Genomic DNA, 17,436 nt, shown 5'->3' with positions numbered 1-17,436 from the left:
CTGTCACCAAAAAGTTCACCAACCAAAGCATCCTGTGCTGGATGCCAAGTGAAGTGCCAGGCAGTAGGTGCGCCAGATGTTCTGGGTGAGGCTGCCAGTCAGGGGGCAGAAGAGGACAGTTTTTAAAGGGAATGGGACTTCACTTGGGCCTTAAGGGATGAACAGAATTTAAGCAATGAGTAGATGGGCTCCTGGGTAGGAGGTGTGGAATAAATGTGTATAGCTAATGTAGACAAAAGAAGTCAGATCCAAATCCCCTCTCACTTCTCAAATATAAAGAGGAAAGCCTGATGCTCAACTGGGAAATTAACAAAGAAACACCTGACTCTGCCATACAGGGTCTGTGCCTCCCATCAAAGCTCAGCCAAGGTCATGTAGGGATCGATGTCCACTAGATTAACAAGATGCTCCTATGAAAACTAATAAACTATTATATGCAGCACAAATTTCATTAAAATCATCCACTGCAATTTAAGTTTTGAGACTAATGGATTTTTCTAAGAATGAAACAACATATGCCACAGAGGTAAAACCCAAAGGAGGAGGAAAACAAGTAGTGGTTTGCACCACTGGCTCCACATTAGAACCACCTGGGGGGAGGGATGGTGTTCAATAAAGACCAACTCTAACACCCGCTGACGCTGTACCTCCTACCCATTACATCACAATCCCTGGGGTATCAACATTTAAATTAAAAATACCAGTGATTCAGGATGCCTGGGTGGCTCAGTGGTTGAGCGTCTGCCTTTGACCCAGGGCACGATCCCGATCCCCAGGTCTGGGATGAATCCCACATGGGGCTCCTGCAGGGATCCTGCTTCTCCCTCTGCCTATGTCTCTGCCTCTCTCTCTGTCTCATGAATAAATAAATAAAATCTTTTAAAAAATACCAATGGTTCTACTTCATTCTCTCAACAAATTATTCTGAGTGCCTATTATAGGCCAGCACTACTCTAAGTGTTAAAGATACAAGAATGAACCAAGCAGACCCCCCCTTTCAAAAAACTACCCTCATAGATTTTACATTATAATGAAGTCGAGCAAGCAGAAAAGCAAATTAAATCAGTAAAATATATGACATGTTAAAAAACTGACAATGTGCTAAGGAGAAAATAAAGCTGAGAAGGGGGATATGAAGTCTCAGGCTGGGGTAGGGTGGCACAGAAGGTTTCATGGAAGGTGACATTTAAATCAAGAACTGAAGGATGTGAGGGAGCATCTCAGCTGCATGAGAGAGGAACACACCAGGCAGAGGACACAGCAGGTGCAATGGTCCTGAGGCAGAAACATGCTGGTGTGGCTGGAGCTGAGAGGGAAAGGAACAGAAATGAAGAAGTCAGAAAGGGAAGGGCGTAGTAGGCTATGTAATAATGAGTCTGGCTTTTATGTTGAGTGAGATGGGACGCTCCTGGGAAGGTCTGCACAGAGAAGTGACATGATCTGATTTACAGTTTTATGATAATCACTCTGACTGCTCTGTTGAGAATACACTATCAGGGCAAGAGGCAAGATAGCAATTGAGCAATTCTCAAAATAGTCCAATTGAGAGATGAGGACAACTTGGATGAGGGGAGAGACGGTACACAATGGTCAGATTCTGGGTATATTCTGGAGAGCTACAGAAACAAAGTATCTGGAAGAAGCAGGGGTGGGAATCCAGAATTTGGTTTTAGATGTTAATGTGTGAGATGACCATTAGACAGTGGAGATGCAAGTAGATAATTATAGATGAAGATAATTATAGATGAAGATAGATGGGTGCAAATTCTTGGCTTATGGATAGCATTTAAAGCCACGTGGATGACTGACATCACAGATAACAATCACAGAAAGAAAAGACAAGAAGCACAAGTAATAACCCCTGGGCCCTCCAGCATTAAGAGGTCAGTGAGAAGACAGGCAGCCAAGAACACCAGGAAGGAATGCAGACTGGTGAGCAAGGAGGAATGTCTATAGACTACGGTGTCCAGAGAGCTAAGGGAAGGAAGCTTTTGAAGACGGGCCTAACTGTGTGCATCACATGCTTTGAAAGGAGCAAGGAAAAAGCTGAGAATTGGTCCTTGGATTCAGCAATGTGGACTTCATTAGTGACCCTGATAGCCTTGAGAGCCAGTTCCAAGTCTCCAACAGAAGTGGGGTTCATGAGGCTTACCATGGTCTTGAAGCAATGCTTTCTCCATTGTCTCTCCCTTGTCCCAAAAGACAGTTAAATAATTTGATAGGATTGATAATTCAAGGGAATCTAAATTTTATTTATTTTTATTCCCCATGCATAGAATATGAAATGTTTATATCTTTTCTCTCTATGTGGCACATGCTAAGTAAATATTAATTGGATGGAAAAGAAAAAGAGTTTGCAGCAGATAAAGTATAAGCTCTAGGAAAGAAGTGAGCAAAACTGATAATACTACCTCCTTCAAACGTTTGCTGAGCACTCAGTTTTCAGTGGCTTTATGGGCAGCTACCTACCTCCCATGTGCAGCATCCACCACTGCTAGCAAAGTTCATACGCTGTGTCAAGTTGAAAATGGAGAACAGCAGTTGAGAAAGAGTCATTAAAAATAAGTAAGTCCTGAGCACCTGGCTGGCTCAGTCGGAAGAGCATGCAACTCTCGATCTTGGGGTTGTGAGTTTGAGCCCCACGTTGGGTGTAAGGACTACTTAAAAATAATTAAATAAATAGACTTAAAAATTTTTTAAATAAACAAAAAAATAAATAAGTCCACTATCCAAGCACATAGGTTTCAGCAGGGATCTTACCAGTGGAAATACAGAAGCGCTTCTTGATCCAGCAAATGCGAATTGCGGTGGGTGGTGATATTCCACGTTGGAACCGCACATACAATCCAACCTGGACTTCACTGTGACTACCCACCTGGCTATTAGCAAGAGCAGTGAGCAGTCCCTCTTTGGTTTATGATAAAAATAAAGGAGACTGCCTCTGAGTGACATTTTACACGCACAACCCCCCAGGCAAAGTTCTGGTTACCACAGCAAGCCCCACTCATGACAGACAGCAGAGACAAAGCACATGACATATCAAATAGCCACAGTCCTGCCTTCCTGCAGGAGCGCGGTTATAGTTGCCAGATACACTAATCAGCCACTACAGCCCTCTCTGCAAATAAAAGCCCAACCTACTTTTGTGGGTCTTGGTTATTCTTACAATTACTATTTGCCTGAAATAGTAGCTTTTGTCTGATGTTTACTTATTGGGATGCTGATGTAACTCTCAAGATGGAACTTATTTTTAAAAGGAGGTCCAACACCGGGGAAGGAAACAAATAGCTGCTTTCTCACTCTCCCTACTCCGCAACATTAGCAGGAATTTCTTGGAGTCCCACATCTGGCAAGAACCCGTCCTTAGGCCTCTTGCGCGGCTGGCCCAGAGAAATGAACCAGTCTCTTACTTAGCAAGACCGAATAGAGAGGGTCTTGCACCAACCAATCTAAAGGTGGAGTCCATGTTCTCACCTCGTTCCATCAACGAGGAAGAGATGTGGAAGCAGAAAATGCCAAGCTGAGGAAAATGTTGGTGTGTAAGGAAATGCTGGTGTCCAGGAGGACGGATACTGCAGGGCTTCTTATGAATGCAAATTCTACCTTTGCATCAAGGACACATAAAGGACATGGTCATTTACACTCTTCCAGGATGGGTTCAAGGAAGAGGGTTTAAACCACTGAGTCTCCAGATAGATCAGAAAAAGTCATGAGCCTAAATGTCCAAATGGAGAAAAAGGAAATAACTTTTTAGCTTCTCAAGCTTAAGCTCCAGGACCAACTTTTCAGAGAAATAGTACATTTGGAATCTGAGTAAGTACATCTTTTCCCTGTGTTTTCCCAAACTGTGTTCTAGGTTTATGAGCAGAAAAATGAATCAGAAAACTCAGAGCTCTGTAGAGACGTTAGGGATCCCAGAAGTTCCTACTTCTCAGAGATTCTGTATGGAATAAAGTTAAGAGCACAGGCTTAGAAGACAGAGAGATCTGGATTCAAATTCTTGCTCCAAGTCTTAATAGATGTGTAACCTGGGGCGAATAATTTAAACTTTTTGAGCTTACTTTCCATCATCTGTAAAATAAGGATAACTGGGAACAGTGCTAAATCTGTTCAATAGCGGTTTGTTGAATTTCTACTGTATATAGGGCACTGTTGTTGGCACTAGAGATACAGTGAACAGGGTCCCTGTTTTTTTTTTTAAGGTCCCTGTTTTGATGAAGCTTGCATTCCAACAGGTGAGACAACCAACAAAAATAAATAAATCAAAACTCTATTTCAAACAGAAAAGGAGTAATGTGATAGAGTGCTTGGGGGAGGCCATTTCAAATTATACAGTTAGGAAGGCGAAGGCCTCTGCAGGTCTGGGGTTTGCACCACTGGCAGAGGTAAGGCCCTACTCTGGGATACAGCTTGGCATATTCCAGAACCGAAAGGACAGTATGTCTGCCCACAGAGAGTAAAGGCGATGAGTCATAGCCAAAGAGGTCATCTGAGAGGCAGTTTGGGGGAAAGGGCCTGGTTGTATTCAAATGGCAATGAGAAATCCCCAGTTGTAAGCTATGAGGTGACATGACTTGATTTGTGTTTTTATTTATTTTTATTTACTTTTTTTTTTTTGAGAGAGAGAGAGAGCTTGTGCAAGTGGTGGGGGGAGGGGCAGAGAGAGGGAGAAAGACTGTTAGGCATCCTCCACGCCCAGCATGGAGCCCCATGCAGGCTCAGCTTGGAGCTCAATCTTACAACACTGAGATTATGAGCTGAGCTGAAACCAAGAGTTGGACTCATAACCAGCTGAGCCACCCAGGTGCCTTCTGATTTGTGTTTTTAAAAGACCCCTCTGGCTTATCTGAGAGGGACTAGGAGCCAAGGGTATTCCCCCGAGGCCCAGACAGAAGACTACTGTGGCGACAACTCCAACCAGGTGGGCTGCTACACAGGTGGAAGGAGGGCCAACAGGATTACAGCTTTAGTTAGTGGTGTGAGGAAAAAAAGAATGAAGGTCTTGAGATTTGTGGAATGAGCCTTTGGGTAGATGGTGGTACCATTTACTGAGCTGGGAGAAGCAGAAGGAAAGAACTAGCCAGAAAGAGAAATATCAAGGATATTTTTTGATCAAATTAGGTCTGAGATGCTTGTTACACACAGCTCTGGAGATGTCAAGCTGACAGTGAGGTATAGGAGTTTGGGACTCCGTGGAGAGATCAAGCCTAAAGACATAAATTTGGAAGCCAAGAGTACATAGATGGTAGGTGAAACCTTGAGGCAGTAAGATCTCCCTAGGAAGGAGAATAGCTAGAGAAGAAGACCCAAGGTCAAATCCTGGGGCAATGTCATAAAACAATGAATATTAGTTGTTGTTATTTTCGGTACACTGGGAAGGAGAGCGTTGGCCGATTATTGTTGCAAGCAACATTTTATCCATCCATCTACCCGCAGATCCAAGCATCCATTCATACCACAAACAATCACTGAGCATGTTAATGAGAGACAGTAGAGAAAAGAATGTAATAATAGGTCAAGAATGTAAGTTCTGGGGCCAGACTACTCTATTTAAATCCCAGCTCCATCTGTGACCTTGGAGAATTTGCTTAAGCACATTGTACCACCATCTTTCGATCTGCAAAAGGGAATGTAGTGGGTTGAATGATGTCCCCCCAAAAGATATGTCCTTATCCTAGAACCTGTAAATGTGATCTTCTTCGGCAAAAGGGTCTTTGCAGATGTAAATAAATTGAGCATCACAAGATGAGATCATCTTAGATTATCTGGGTAGCCCTAAAAGACAAGTGTCCCTATAAGAGACACACAGTAGAGACATGCAGACATAAGAGAAGACATGAACACACAAAGAAGAAAACAATGTGAAGACAGAGACACAGATTGGAGTGAAAAAGCCACAAGGAATGTCAACAGCTACCAGAAGCTGGAAGAGGCAAGGAAGGATTCTTCCTAGGAGCCTCCAGAAGGAGCATGACCCTGCCAATGCCTAAATTTCAGACTTCTGGCCTCCAGAACTGCGAGAGAATAAATCTCTACTGTTTTGAGCCACCAAGTCTGTGACAATTTGTTTTAGCAGCCCCAGGGAATGGATTGAGGAGTAATAACAGTGTGTGGCTCACTGAGTCATGAGGAGAATTAAATGAGTTAATGTATGTAAAGCATCTAGAACAGTGCTGCCAAATAGGGAATATTCAAACAATTTTAAATTTTATCCATGTACTGGACATATCCATGTACTGGTACAGGATCCTGAAAAATGGGGGAAAAGACATATCATGTTGAGAAACCCTGAAAATAAAGATGGTGCCCACAAGCTGAGCAGGTGAGGGACCAGAAGGGGGAACGGTACTCGGATGCCACGAATTGCTGAACTCCGCTCCCCAGCATTCCCCAGTAAAGAAATCAATAAGCCTTACATCTGCTCGGGTTTTTGAAGATGAGTAATAGGTCCAGAGAAGGGTTAATGCAATCTTTTACAGTGTCCTCCTCTGCTTGCACCATCTCATTGCCCGCTCTCTCATGAGAGCCCATGTTGATGAGGACACTCTGAGCACATTTTCTGGGGACAGCTGTCTCTTCCTTTAGCCTAATGATATTGGGAATAACGGTGACCAGGGTGGGGAAGGGGTAGAGAGTGGGCAGTGGAAAACTGTGGAGGAAAACGATGCCAATTTTGTATGCTGAATGATTTTATAATAATATTTGCATGGCTGCTTTAGCCTGGGAAGTTAATTTTCTTCACCAAGAGACCCATATAGCACAATCTAGTTTTACCCAAATCTCTATAAAATACACTGTGCCAAACGGTGGGTGAGGGATAATCCAACTGAAACATAGCTGAAACCTGACATTTTATAAGTGTCCATTGGCCAACACACAAAAATGGAAATCGTTTATTGACCTCTTGCTTTATTAAACTTTGCGTTTAATAAACGTTCTCATCTTCACAGGTAGATTAAAAAAAAACATTCAAACACTCAAAGAGAATTAGTGATTATATTTGATCACCTGCATGCAAATATAAGTAGTGTCAGGGGTGAGGAGCATTACTACGGGGTGTTCAAACTTGTAGGCACCAACCCGAGATACTACAGTTAACCTGAAACACCCTTGCCTCTCTACTCTTGGAAAACAGTCTTGGGGAATATGAGAATTACAGTACCATCCCAGGGCATGTACATGGGACAGGCAGGTTCATGTTAGACAGACATCTATAAAATTCTGGCCTTGGGAAAGGGACAAAAAAGCCAGTGTTCCTTCTGTCTTCCCTCTAGGTATCCCAAGATCTTGTTCGGAGCAACTGTAGCCAGATAAGGCCCCAGGAAAGCAAAGCTCCCAGGCCTCTGCTTCCCTTCACCCCCTTCCTCTAGATGCCCAGTGGCCTCCTTATAAGGCAGCCTAGTCCCCCCCACCCTCCACTGTCTACTGACTACACCATGATGCAAAGATACCCCCTCTCCTACTCTTTACCTGGCACAACTTCTACTCCCTCAGCAGGCAGGTTAGAGCCAGGGGGTTGACCTTGGACTCCCTAGCACTACACAGGGCCCTTGCTCATGGTAAGGGTCCTATTCTGCACTGTATCAGCGTGTCTTTATTTTTAGCAAAGCAGGTGACCACTCTCCAGAGGCCAGGACGACAGAGTGTACATGGATGATTTGGTGGCAGTAGCAGATTTCAACTCTAGTGCATGCAAAGCCAAGTACTAGAACTGCCCAGATGTTGATAAAAAGGAGACCACAAGTGGTTCCACTCAAATCCAACTCCACTGTTGCTAAAAACTTCAAAGGACACAGCCTGGGAATCTTTTTGTTAAGGGCCACATATACCATAGAAGCCTCACCTCATGAAGCTGTTAAAACCCCGTAGATTTTCGCTAAAATAAACTAAATTTACTTCAACCTGGAGGCAAAGAATTGGGTAGTACTCTCTCAAGAACTTGCAAATCCTTAGAAGTTTGTGATTTTTTTTTTTTTTTATCCTTGTGTGAATAGCTACACATTTCAGGCTGCTTCTCCACTCCCTTGCTATTATCTCGCTGAAAGCTGGTGACAACAGCGTGTGCAAAACTAGTTTTCTTTGCTATAAAAATTCAGTTCCCCAAGCCTTGCTTCTCCAAAACCTCTTCATGTGTCCTAGAGTGCTTTATGAGCCACAGAAACACTTTAAACCCTAAAAACAAATAATCGAAGAATAACTTAATCAGCCAGATGTTCAATGCTATCTGCTTTCATTGGACTGCTTCAGAAAGAGAGCTAATTCTTAAAGTTTCTGATTTTCTGCAAGTTAATAGCGTAGTCACTGTTCATTTAACGTGTTTACATAGGTAACACGCACATCAAGGAGCCAGGCGCTCTGAGAACTGGATTGTTTCCCGGCCCCATTGAAAATGGGGGGTGGGACAGCCCAGGTGGCTCAGTGGTTTAGCGCCGCCTTCAGTCCAGGTCGTGATCCTGGAGACCTGGGATCGAGTCCCATGTCGGGCTCCCTGCATGGAGCCTGCTTCTCCCTCTGCCTGTCTTTGCCTCTCTCTCTGTCTCTCTCTCTCTCTCTCTCTCTGTGTGTGTGTGTGTCATGAATAAATAGATAAAATTAAAAAAAAAAAAAAGAAAAAAGAAAGAAAGAAAATGTGGGGTGGAGAGGACTCCACTGGCATCGGAGAGAGGCCACAGCCGGGGCACACCTCTTCCCGGAGCTGGAGAGGCCTCAAAGACAAATGGTTCTTCTCCGCACACTTAGTGCCCTAACAAACCATCTCTAGGCCCGGCTGCCTTATCGGACCACAAAGGGCCTCTTCAATGATTGACTTTTCAAACCGTAAATGCTCCCAGTGTTTTCTTGAACACATTTGAAAATAGAACACAGAACTCTTTAGGTCACAGGCAATTTGAGCCTAAGTCCGATGACCTACCTGCCATCCAGTCTGGCCTCTGCCCAGAACTGCAAAGGAATTCTTTCTCAATTCCATCTTTTTTCCCATTTCTAGCATATGGATAGTATAATAAGACAAGGAATTTAAAAATTTTAAATGCCATACAAGGATCTATCAGTGTGTATGCGACCTATGCTTAGGCCCCAAGAACAACGTAATCGATATATGGACCATCCACGTAAAATCAATCAATGAACCAACTAACAATTTGAGAAAATATTTTTTATACTTTGATTCCCTTAAAGAAACACTGTACACATTTTCGCCCAATATCATTTAATTTGGCACACATCTATTGAGGGTGCAGTAAACCAAATTAAGTGCTCCTTTTCCTCTGCTCTTCACTAACAGGGGAGAATATTTGTTTAATCTTTCTAAGCATAATCATCGATTCATTAAGAAAACCAAGGGGGAAAATAAACAAACAAACAAACAAACCGAGGGGGTACACAGATTTTCAATTCCTCTTCACCTACCGGCATCTGGCCCTTTTGTCACTGACGGCAACAGTTCTGCACACCTGGCCAACTGTAGATGTGATTCTAGTTCCTGTCGTGCTAGAATGAGGCAAATTCTCCACTTTTCTGAGCCTTTGGTTCCTCCAATGTGGGAATTAGCAAGTCTGAATGCATCCCCCTTTCCAAAGCACAGAGGAGGGGAGAGACTGCAGGATCTCCCTGCTTGGAGCCGGGGCAAAGAGTGATGTAAACTACGCATGTGTCCACCAAACAAGCCAACAGATAAAAAGGCAGACATCCTGAAAGATTCCTTAAAGTGGGAAAGTGGGAGCAGGGAGGCAAGAGGCTCCTCCCAGGAGTCCAGAGCTTTTCATCCAAAGCTGAAAGCAAGCTTCGACGGGGGCCACTAAAAAGTCCTGCCTTGTACACTCGCGGGGCTGTCACGGACTTTGACAATAGGCTCATTCATTTCTCAACACACTATCAGAAGGACCCACTTACTACCCTGCAGCAGACGCTGTCTTTGAGGAACCTGCATACATACCTCAGTATCTTTTCTCATCCCCCCCCCCCCCAGAACAACCCTGGGAAGCAGCTATTTACCAATCCTGCACAAGAGGAAACCGGGGCTTCAATATTTCTAATGATCTGGCCAGTGAGAAGTTTTCTGCACTGCTAGGACTCCAGCCAAAGCCCCTGACCCCAATCCCAGAAATCTTCCTTTCCCTCTCGGCGCTGCCTCGGCTGGTGCCAGGCACCAGGTTCACTGGCCCGGCTGCCAGCAGCACTTCCACTTGCCCCAGGCCCCAGCAGCGGACACCTCTCCTGTTTGACCAAGACATCACTCCCTCCGCTTCACTGCAGGCTCCCTCTCCGGTGCCTCTCCCAACCCCTGCTTCCCTCCTACCTTCCCTGGAGGGGAGATGCCAGCTTTTTTCTTTCCCTGCACCTGCTTCTTCTGTTCACCTCTGGCTTCCTCCCTCCCAAACATCCCTAATCTTGTCTTCGTTCTCTCCCACTGCTCATGTGTTTACCAAACATGCCTGGGCAGGGGATTTGGGGGACATTCCTGAATAAGCCTTCCTACAACACTACCACCTCCTCAAAATACTCCCCAGATTATTTTTAACTGGCACAGTTCTAGATCCAGTGTCTATCCTCCAACTTCAATTGTCTTGGCAATCCCTCTCTCCTTCGTCCCTTGAACCATCCTTTCCAGACACTGTTCTCAGCCTTTGTCGAGGCTGGCCCTTCCCAGACACTCCTGCCTCTACCTGTCTGCCTACCTCCCTCAGGGGCTTGCCTACTGCATCCTACACGGCATTATGGAGACCCTTTTGAAGGCACAAGACAGAGGTTAAAAACTGACAAGTCTCCAAGTCTGTCCTGTTGGAGATTCAGCCTCTCTTTGAGTTTGGGCCTGACCTTTTGTGGGTTCATCTTCCTTGGGATGCTTTCTCTTGTGTTTGGGGCAGTAAGAAGGCCCTGAGGCCACATTCCAACAGAGGCATCTCTACCCCCTACACACACACACACCGTAGTCTAAGTTACATAGGCCCACGTGATCTAGGCCAAAGGAGTATCTGCAGCTCTGTGTTATCTTGTCCAGCCTACAGGCCTGGAGCTTCCAAGTGAGGGTGAGGGTAACACCAAGTCAATTAGCTGGTGGTGAGGAGAGGGAGTCCTGGAGTGTTGCCTATGCCTCTCTCCCTGAGGAAGCTGCGGGTGGCTGGTGGAGGCTTTATCTGCACATAATAAGATATGGTCCTAAAGAAACAGGCCCAGGGCAGCGTGATGAGTGTGCCAACCGGCTCCTTAGAGCAAAGTCCAAAGGTAGGACTGCTCAACTTGGGAGAGAGAGAGACAGAGGATCACAGAGGAGGCGGCCCTCGAGCTGGATCTTGAAGAGTAAGAAGTGGTTCATCAGGAAGAGCAGGGAAGAAAGGATATTCTACGACCTCACTCCTCCCACTACCACCCCCCAGCAAATCAGCCTCGTAGAGGCAGAGAGTTTGACAGAGAGCAGGAAAGAAGCCTGAAGAAGCACATAGGATTTGGAATTTATTCTGCGTCCTGGGACACACTGACAGGTTTCACAAGGACAGGTGACTGCTAGGCTTGGGACCCTGAGTAGTGTGGGAAGAGAGAGGAGAGATCTGGAAGGATGTCTCCAGGTTGCTGGTTTGCTCAATGTTAAAAGCCTGAGTCTCCATTTCAGTCACCTGTGCATTCACACTCCTAACCTTCAGGTGATCTTTGCTGCTTCTTCACTCCAAATGCAAGTAGCGCCCATGCTTCAAGGTCATGCCTAATGAACTTTTCTTTCCATAGCTGCTGCCAGGCCTCCGTTACCTCCTGTGCCCGACTTATTACTCTAACCTTCTCACTGGACAAGTCACCTCCCATCTCTCCCACAGATCAGACTCCTCTCCCTAAAGCACAAAGCGACAATCCTTTGCTTAAAAATCCCAAATATTTCCCTATCAGCTGCAGACCTAAATTCCTTAAGACCTCAGGCCAGCCTCTTCTCCCGGCATACCCCCAGGCCACATCCACACTCAGGATCAACCCCTCAGCCCATTCCTTCTCCACCTACCTAGGTCCCCCACAGAGCCCTTCAGAGCTCCTCAGTCAAAAGTGACTCTTTCTCCTCTGTACTTCTAAAGTGCTCGATGTGGACCACTCTTCAGGTACTTTATCCTTTAGATCATCCCTTCACCCAAACACAGGGCACCTGTTCCATGCCACACGCGCACTGGTTTGGGTCGGAGCTGTCAATACACTTATCTCACTTCTGACACACTGAAACTCTGACAGCAAGGAGGGAGCCTCCGCGTGCATCCCCAGGAACCTCTGAGGGCCTACGCACAGCAAACCACAGGTAGTCCAAAAATAAAATGGTCGAAATGAATAGAGAGATTATCTTAAGTTCCCTTAAATAGTAAACTGCCTTACTTAAGTGCATGCAAAATCAATCCTAATGACGAAGATTTAAAGCATAATTCAATATTTCTCCCTGAGCACATGAACTATGGCAAGGGAAGGTGCATTTATATACTTTGCATGGTTCTGATTCCTCCCCTCCCAGCACACTCCTGCACCCCTCCGCTCCGTCTGCCCACCCCCCTGCACGCTCTCACACCACTATGTGGTTATTAGTGGAGCAGCAGTCCTTAGCCCGTGTCTAATGGAAGAAGGAACTGATGAAGCTAGAACCACCACCTACTGTCAGGGGTGTGTTCTGAGGCATTCTACGCGCCCCCGCAAGCAACCCTCCCACGCCACACCTGCGGCCTAGACCTACTTGACCCGCACCCCGAAGCCACGGTGGGGAGGAGCCGGCCCGTGGAAGGGGGGGCGGGCCCGAGTCCGGAGCAGGCTGGCCCGCGAGGGGCCCGCAGCGCTGAGGGCCCAGGGCAGCTCTCTCCAGAAGCAGGTCCACGGATCACTTTCTGCAGCCCCTCAGGGACCACCTCGGGCAGCTTCATGGTGCTTTGTCAAGGGAACACGCCAGCCAAAGCACCCCAACCCTGCTGGGCCAGCTGCAGGGCACAGATGCACCCCCCACCCGCCCCCCACCGGCCTCCACCTCCAGGCCGGGTCAGGGCTGCAGCCCGGGAATGCCCTCGAGCCCGCCACTGTCCCCCGCACACTCCAGCGTCTCTTATCAAGGTCTCTGCGCGGAGCAGGCCTCGGGGACAGGCTTCTGGCAAACTCCGGCCGGGGACCCTGGACCCTCCCCGGACTCAAGCCCAGCAGCCCCAAGCCCTGCAGCACCCACCGCGCACCTGGGGGGGGAGGGGGAGGAGGAGGGCGACCGCAAGGAGCCGGGCCAGCTGCGGGGAGGCGCTCGACTCCGGGGGGACGCGGGGTTCCCTCCCGAGGACGCTCCCGTCTCCCCGGGAGATGCCGACCCTGCCCCACGGACGTCCTTGCCTTCCGCGCGCCTGCTCCGTTCTCCTTCCCCGCGTGTCCCCCGGGCAGGGAGCCGGCGGCTGATGGGGGCGCTGAGCGGCGCCCCGGGTCCCTGGGGCCGCGGGGGGGCCGGCGACGGCTCAGGTGGGCGCCGCTGGCCCCGTGCCGGGGGGGGGGGGGGGGCGGCCGGGGACTTGGAGCCGCCCCACCCGGGGTCGCCGCCCGGCCCGCCGCCTCGCCCCGGGAATCGTCGCCAAACTTTCCCGGGCTCGCTCGGTCCCCGGGGGTGCGGGTCGCCCCCCCCGCCCCCCAGCCCCGCGCCCCGGGTCGCGGCGGGACGGTCGCTTCACCTGCGCGCGGCTCCGCCGAGCTCCCGCTGCTCCTCGCGCGTCCGGCCCCCGGCGCCGCCCGGCGGGTCCCCGCGCCGCCGCCGCTCCCGCCGCTCCCGCCGCTCCCGCTCCCGCCGCTCCCGCTCCCGCCGCCGCCGCCGCCGCCGCCGCCGCCCCGAGCCGCCGCCGCTTCCCCGCCGCCGCGGGAGGCGCAGTCCCGGGCGCCCCGGGCTCGGCGGGTCCCCGCGGCCGCAGCCCGCTCCTCGGCCGGCTCGCCCAGCTGCGCGGCGGCAACGGGGAGCCGCGGAGCCCGGGGATGGGCGGGGATTCCCTCCGCCCTCCCCCTCCCCTCCCCTCCCCTCCCTCCTCCCCCTCCCCCTCCCCCTCCCCCTCCCTCCGGGGGCCGCGAGGGGCGGGAACTCCCCGCGCCGAGTGACAGGCCCGGGGGGCGGGGATCCCCCCCCCCGCACGGGCGGCCGGTGGGCGGGGATTCCCCCGAGCCTGGCGCCCCTGGGGGAGCCCCGGGCCGGGCCGCCGTCTCCGGGAGCCTGGGGGGATGCTGGGGGGATGCTGGGGAGATGCTGGGGGGATGCTGGGGGATGCTGGGGGGATGCTGGGGGGATGCTGGGGGAAGCTGGGGGGATGCTGGGGGATGCTGGGGGGATGCTGGGGGGATGCTGGGGGATGCTGGGGGGATGCTGGGGGGATGCTGGGGGATGCTGGGGGGATGCTGGGGGAAGCTGGGGGGATGCTGGGGGATGCTGGGGGGATGCTGGGGGGATGCTGGGGGGATGCTGGGGGAAGCTGGGGGATGCTGGGGGGAAGCTAGGGAATGCTGGGGGGATGCTGGGGGCGGGCGCGGGGCGCCCTCTAGGTGGGAACGGGGAGCCGGGCGCCTAGTGGCCGCTGCAGAGCCGCGAGCGAGCCTTGCGCGTCCCGCACCGGGACGGACCCGGCCGGGGGCGGGGGCGGGGGCGGGGGCGGGGGTCCGAGCACCCACGCCCCGCAGGCTTCGGCCTCCGCCTCCCGAGGCCCAGGCTGATTGCACACGGGTACGGCAATACGAGAATTTCCGGGTAACCCCACGGCCCCCCCCCATGCTGCTTGATCCCCTAGTTAAGCTCCTGAGAGACACCAAAGGCAACGTCCTGCGGCCCTGGGTGCTGCTTCAGGGCCCGGGACGGGCAGCCAAGAGCCCCCCTTCCCCCCCAGGGGGCCCCGAGACCCGCTGCCCATCGCCCTTGGCCTTATTCCAGGTCAGTCGAGGAACAGAAGCCTCCGGCTTTTTTGGATCCTTCATTCCCATGGATTTTCAGGAAGCCCTTCAAATATTTTTGGTTCTTTTTTTTTTTTTTTTTTTTTTGTCATCCTTGTCATTCTGCCTACCACGGGGAGAGGATGATAAGAACATAATAGGGAGACTGCGCCTCTCTGCAAATTAAGCTCTCTTAAGAGGAAAAAGCTGGTCTTTTTCAAGGGCTAGCAGATAAGAGTTAAAAACATATGAAAAATTACAAAACCTGGGATAATGAATAGTTGAATAATGCTTTTGACATTTTCTGCAGCGGAGTAATTGGAAATCTTTGCTTTGGGGGGGATGGGGATGGGATGGGGATGGGGTGGGGCAGGGATCCCCTGCAGCTTTGCCCAGCAAGGCAATAAGCTCTGGTCTCTGGGAAGACCAGACAGACAGACATAAATCACCTGCACAGATCGTGCAGAGCTGTCCCACAGCATCAGAGGCCGGCAGAGTCCCAAGGCATTTCGAGATGGTATTTTCGGCAGGGGTTGGGGTGGGGAAGTACTTGAATAGCTGTTCTTCAGCTTTTATAATTACCAGGCCCCTGAGATCAATGTCTGCACAAATCCGAGCTTCCTATAGGTTAAGCTGTGCAATCTCAGGCACCCAGAGCTTCTCTCTTCCTATCTGTAAACAGAGGAAATACCTACCACTCAGGATTGTGAGCATTGGAAGTGGCACAGCTACTCAGCACAGCACTTCCAAGGTGCTCAATGAAATGGCAACCGTTACCCAGAAAGGTATCATTGGGACACCACAGAAAATCCTTCTAGAATCACACAGGGCTGGGGTTTCTGTTTGTTTCACAACAGTCCATCACTCTCTTCCTATCATCACATCAACCATGAAAAGGCGAAGCCTGTCTCCGCAGCCTCTGTACCCAGCACCAACCTCCATCAGCATCCGTCGAAAGCGCGCTGAATAAATGAATATATAAAGGAACCTATCACTCAGACTGGGAGCACTGCTACTCCTTACCCAATCCACCCCCAACTCCCTCATTCCAGCCGGGTACTCCTAACCTGCAAATTGTTCCTCTGCCAGAATGACACAGTCCTCACACTCCTGTGTCTGCTGAAATCCCAAACATCACCTCTTCTGGGAAGGCTTCTCTAATCACTGGCACCAGCACCAGGTTTCTTCTCCTCGATTAATCTTTCTGTAAGTTGCTAATATAACCCTTGTCGGGTTGTAGTAAGTCACAGGAATCATAATGTTCCCTCACCACACGCTTCCAGTTTGGGAGATCCTGGAGCAAAGAGAACCTAGATCTTATTATTTGTGTTCCCCAAACCTAGCATGGCATAGCGCACAACCCCTAGTAGCTACTCAATAAATATTTGCTGGATTCAAATGAATCATTAAATATACAGATACAGATGTGATATGTGTTCTATATGCAGGCATAAATATTATATACAAAAGATACTTATGCATGTGTAATATGTTCTCATCTTTCTCCTTCAGACATGGCTCTGCTGACCAGCTTAAGATACTTCTAGTTTCAATCACTTTTCATCCGATATTTTCCAGATAGTTTTTGGCAAGTTCTTGCTGCTATTAATAGCTCACCTCTCAAGGGGTCAATCAAATGCATGGAAATTTTCTTTTGCCCTTGCAGTCTTGCCAATTTGGAAAGCTCACAACTGAGGGCACTCGTTTTCCAGTGTTTGAAGATCAAAATGTAAATTTTTCCTGCCCCCTTGTTAAATATTTAGTCACAGATTAGTACTTCTATCCAAGTGGCCATTTTAATTTATTGCTCATAATATATATGATTTGGCGAGGAGGTTGGATTTAGAAAATCTAAGGCTTGTAGGTAGGGACAAGAGAAGATCAAAATAATGAACTGAGAAAAAAATGTATTGTTCTGGGCCATAATCTACCAATGATAGGTAAAAGAATGCAGCCTACTTGAGGGGAGGCCCCGGAGATTCCCACGGGCTGCAGTGGCATTTGGTTTACCTCTGAGCTTCCTCCCTCTATGAAGAAGAAACTACCCCACCAGGCAACTGTAACTGAATTGGAAGTTTCATCACCAACTCCAGGGAAATCGTGAAGGTTGTTTCCCATCTTTTCAGGTGCTCTTCTAAGTGTGTTGGGAGGAGAGGGAGCCTTTGGCAACAACTGGCTCAATTCCCTTCCTCCTCCAAGCCTCTGTGGGTTCATTTGATCTCCAAAACAAATTCTAGCTTCCCGTTTACCCAGCTAGTTAGCCTCCTTTTTTTTTTTTCCTCTGGAAATGCCTGGCCACTAACTCTTCCATTCAGGAACTCACATGGGAATGAGCCATCCCCTGACCAAGGAAGGGTTTAGAAAGAACTAGTGAGGAACAATGACACTAAAACATTAATTCACTGGATCCTAATTTGGAATGTGCTTGAAGTTCACCAGGAGATTTGAAAATTCAGATACCCTGGTGTCAGCCCCTGAGATCATCAGATGCTGAGTCTGTAGGGCAGCTCTGGATGCTGCTTTTCTAACCAGCACCCTATGATTGTG

At 49.2% G+C, this 17,436-nt stretch overlaps 1 protein-coding gene across 4 annotated transcripts in view; it reads right to left on the bottom strand.

Annotated features, from left to right (window-relative positions):
• PDZD2 (PDZ domain containing 2) overlaps nucleotides 1–13,731 on the bottom strand; it is a 358,960-nt gene extending 345,229 nt beyond the window's left edge. For all 4 annotated transcript variants that reach the window (XM_055325628.1, XM_055325629.1, XM_055325630.1 and 1 more), the window contains exon 1: nucleotides 13,656–13,731. The gene's annotated coding sequence lies outside the window, so the exon portion shown is untranslated. The remainder of the gene's footprint in view (nucleotides 1–13,655) is intronic.
• Between the last annotated feature and the right edge of the window lie 3,705 nt (nucleotides 13,732–17,436).

The sequence above is a fragment of the Nyctereutes procyonoides genome, unplaced genomic scaffold (genome assembly GCF_905146905.1).
Source record: "Nyctereutes procyonoides isolate TBG_1078 unplaced genomic scaffold, NYPRO_anot_genome, whole genome shotgun sequence".
Taxonomy (NCBI): domain Eukaryota; kingdom Metazoa; phylum Chordata; class Mammalia; order Carnivora; family Canidae; genus Nyctereutes; species Nyctereutes procyonoides.
The sequence above is the reverse complement of the archived record's forward strand: the minus strand, read 5'-3'. Positions and strand labels throughout refer to the sequence as shown.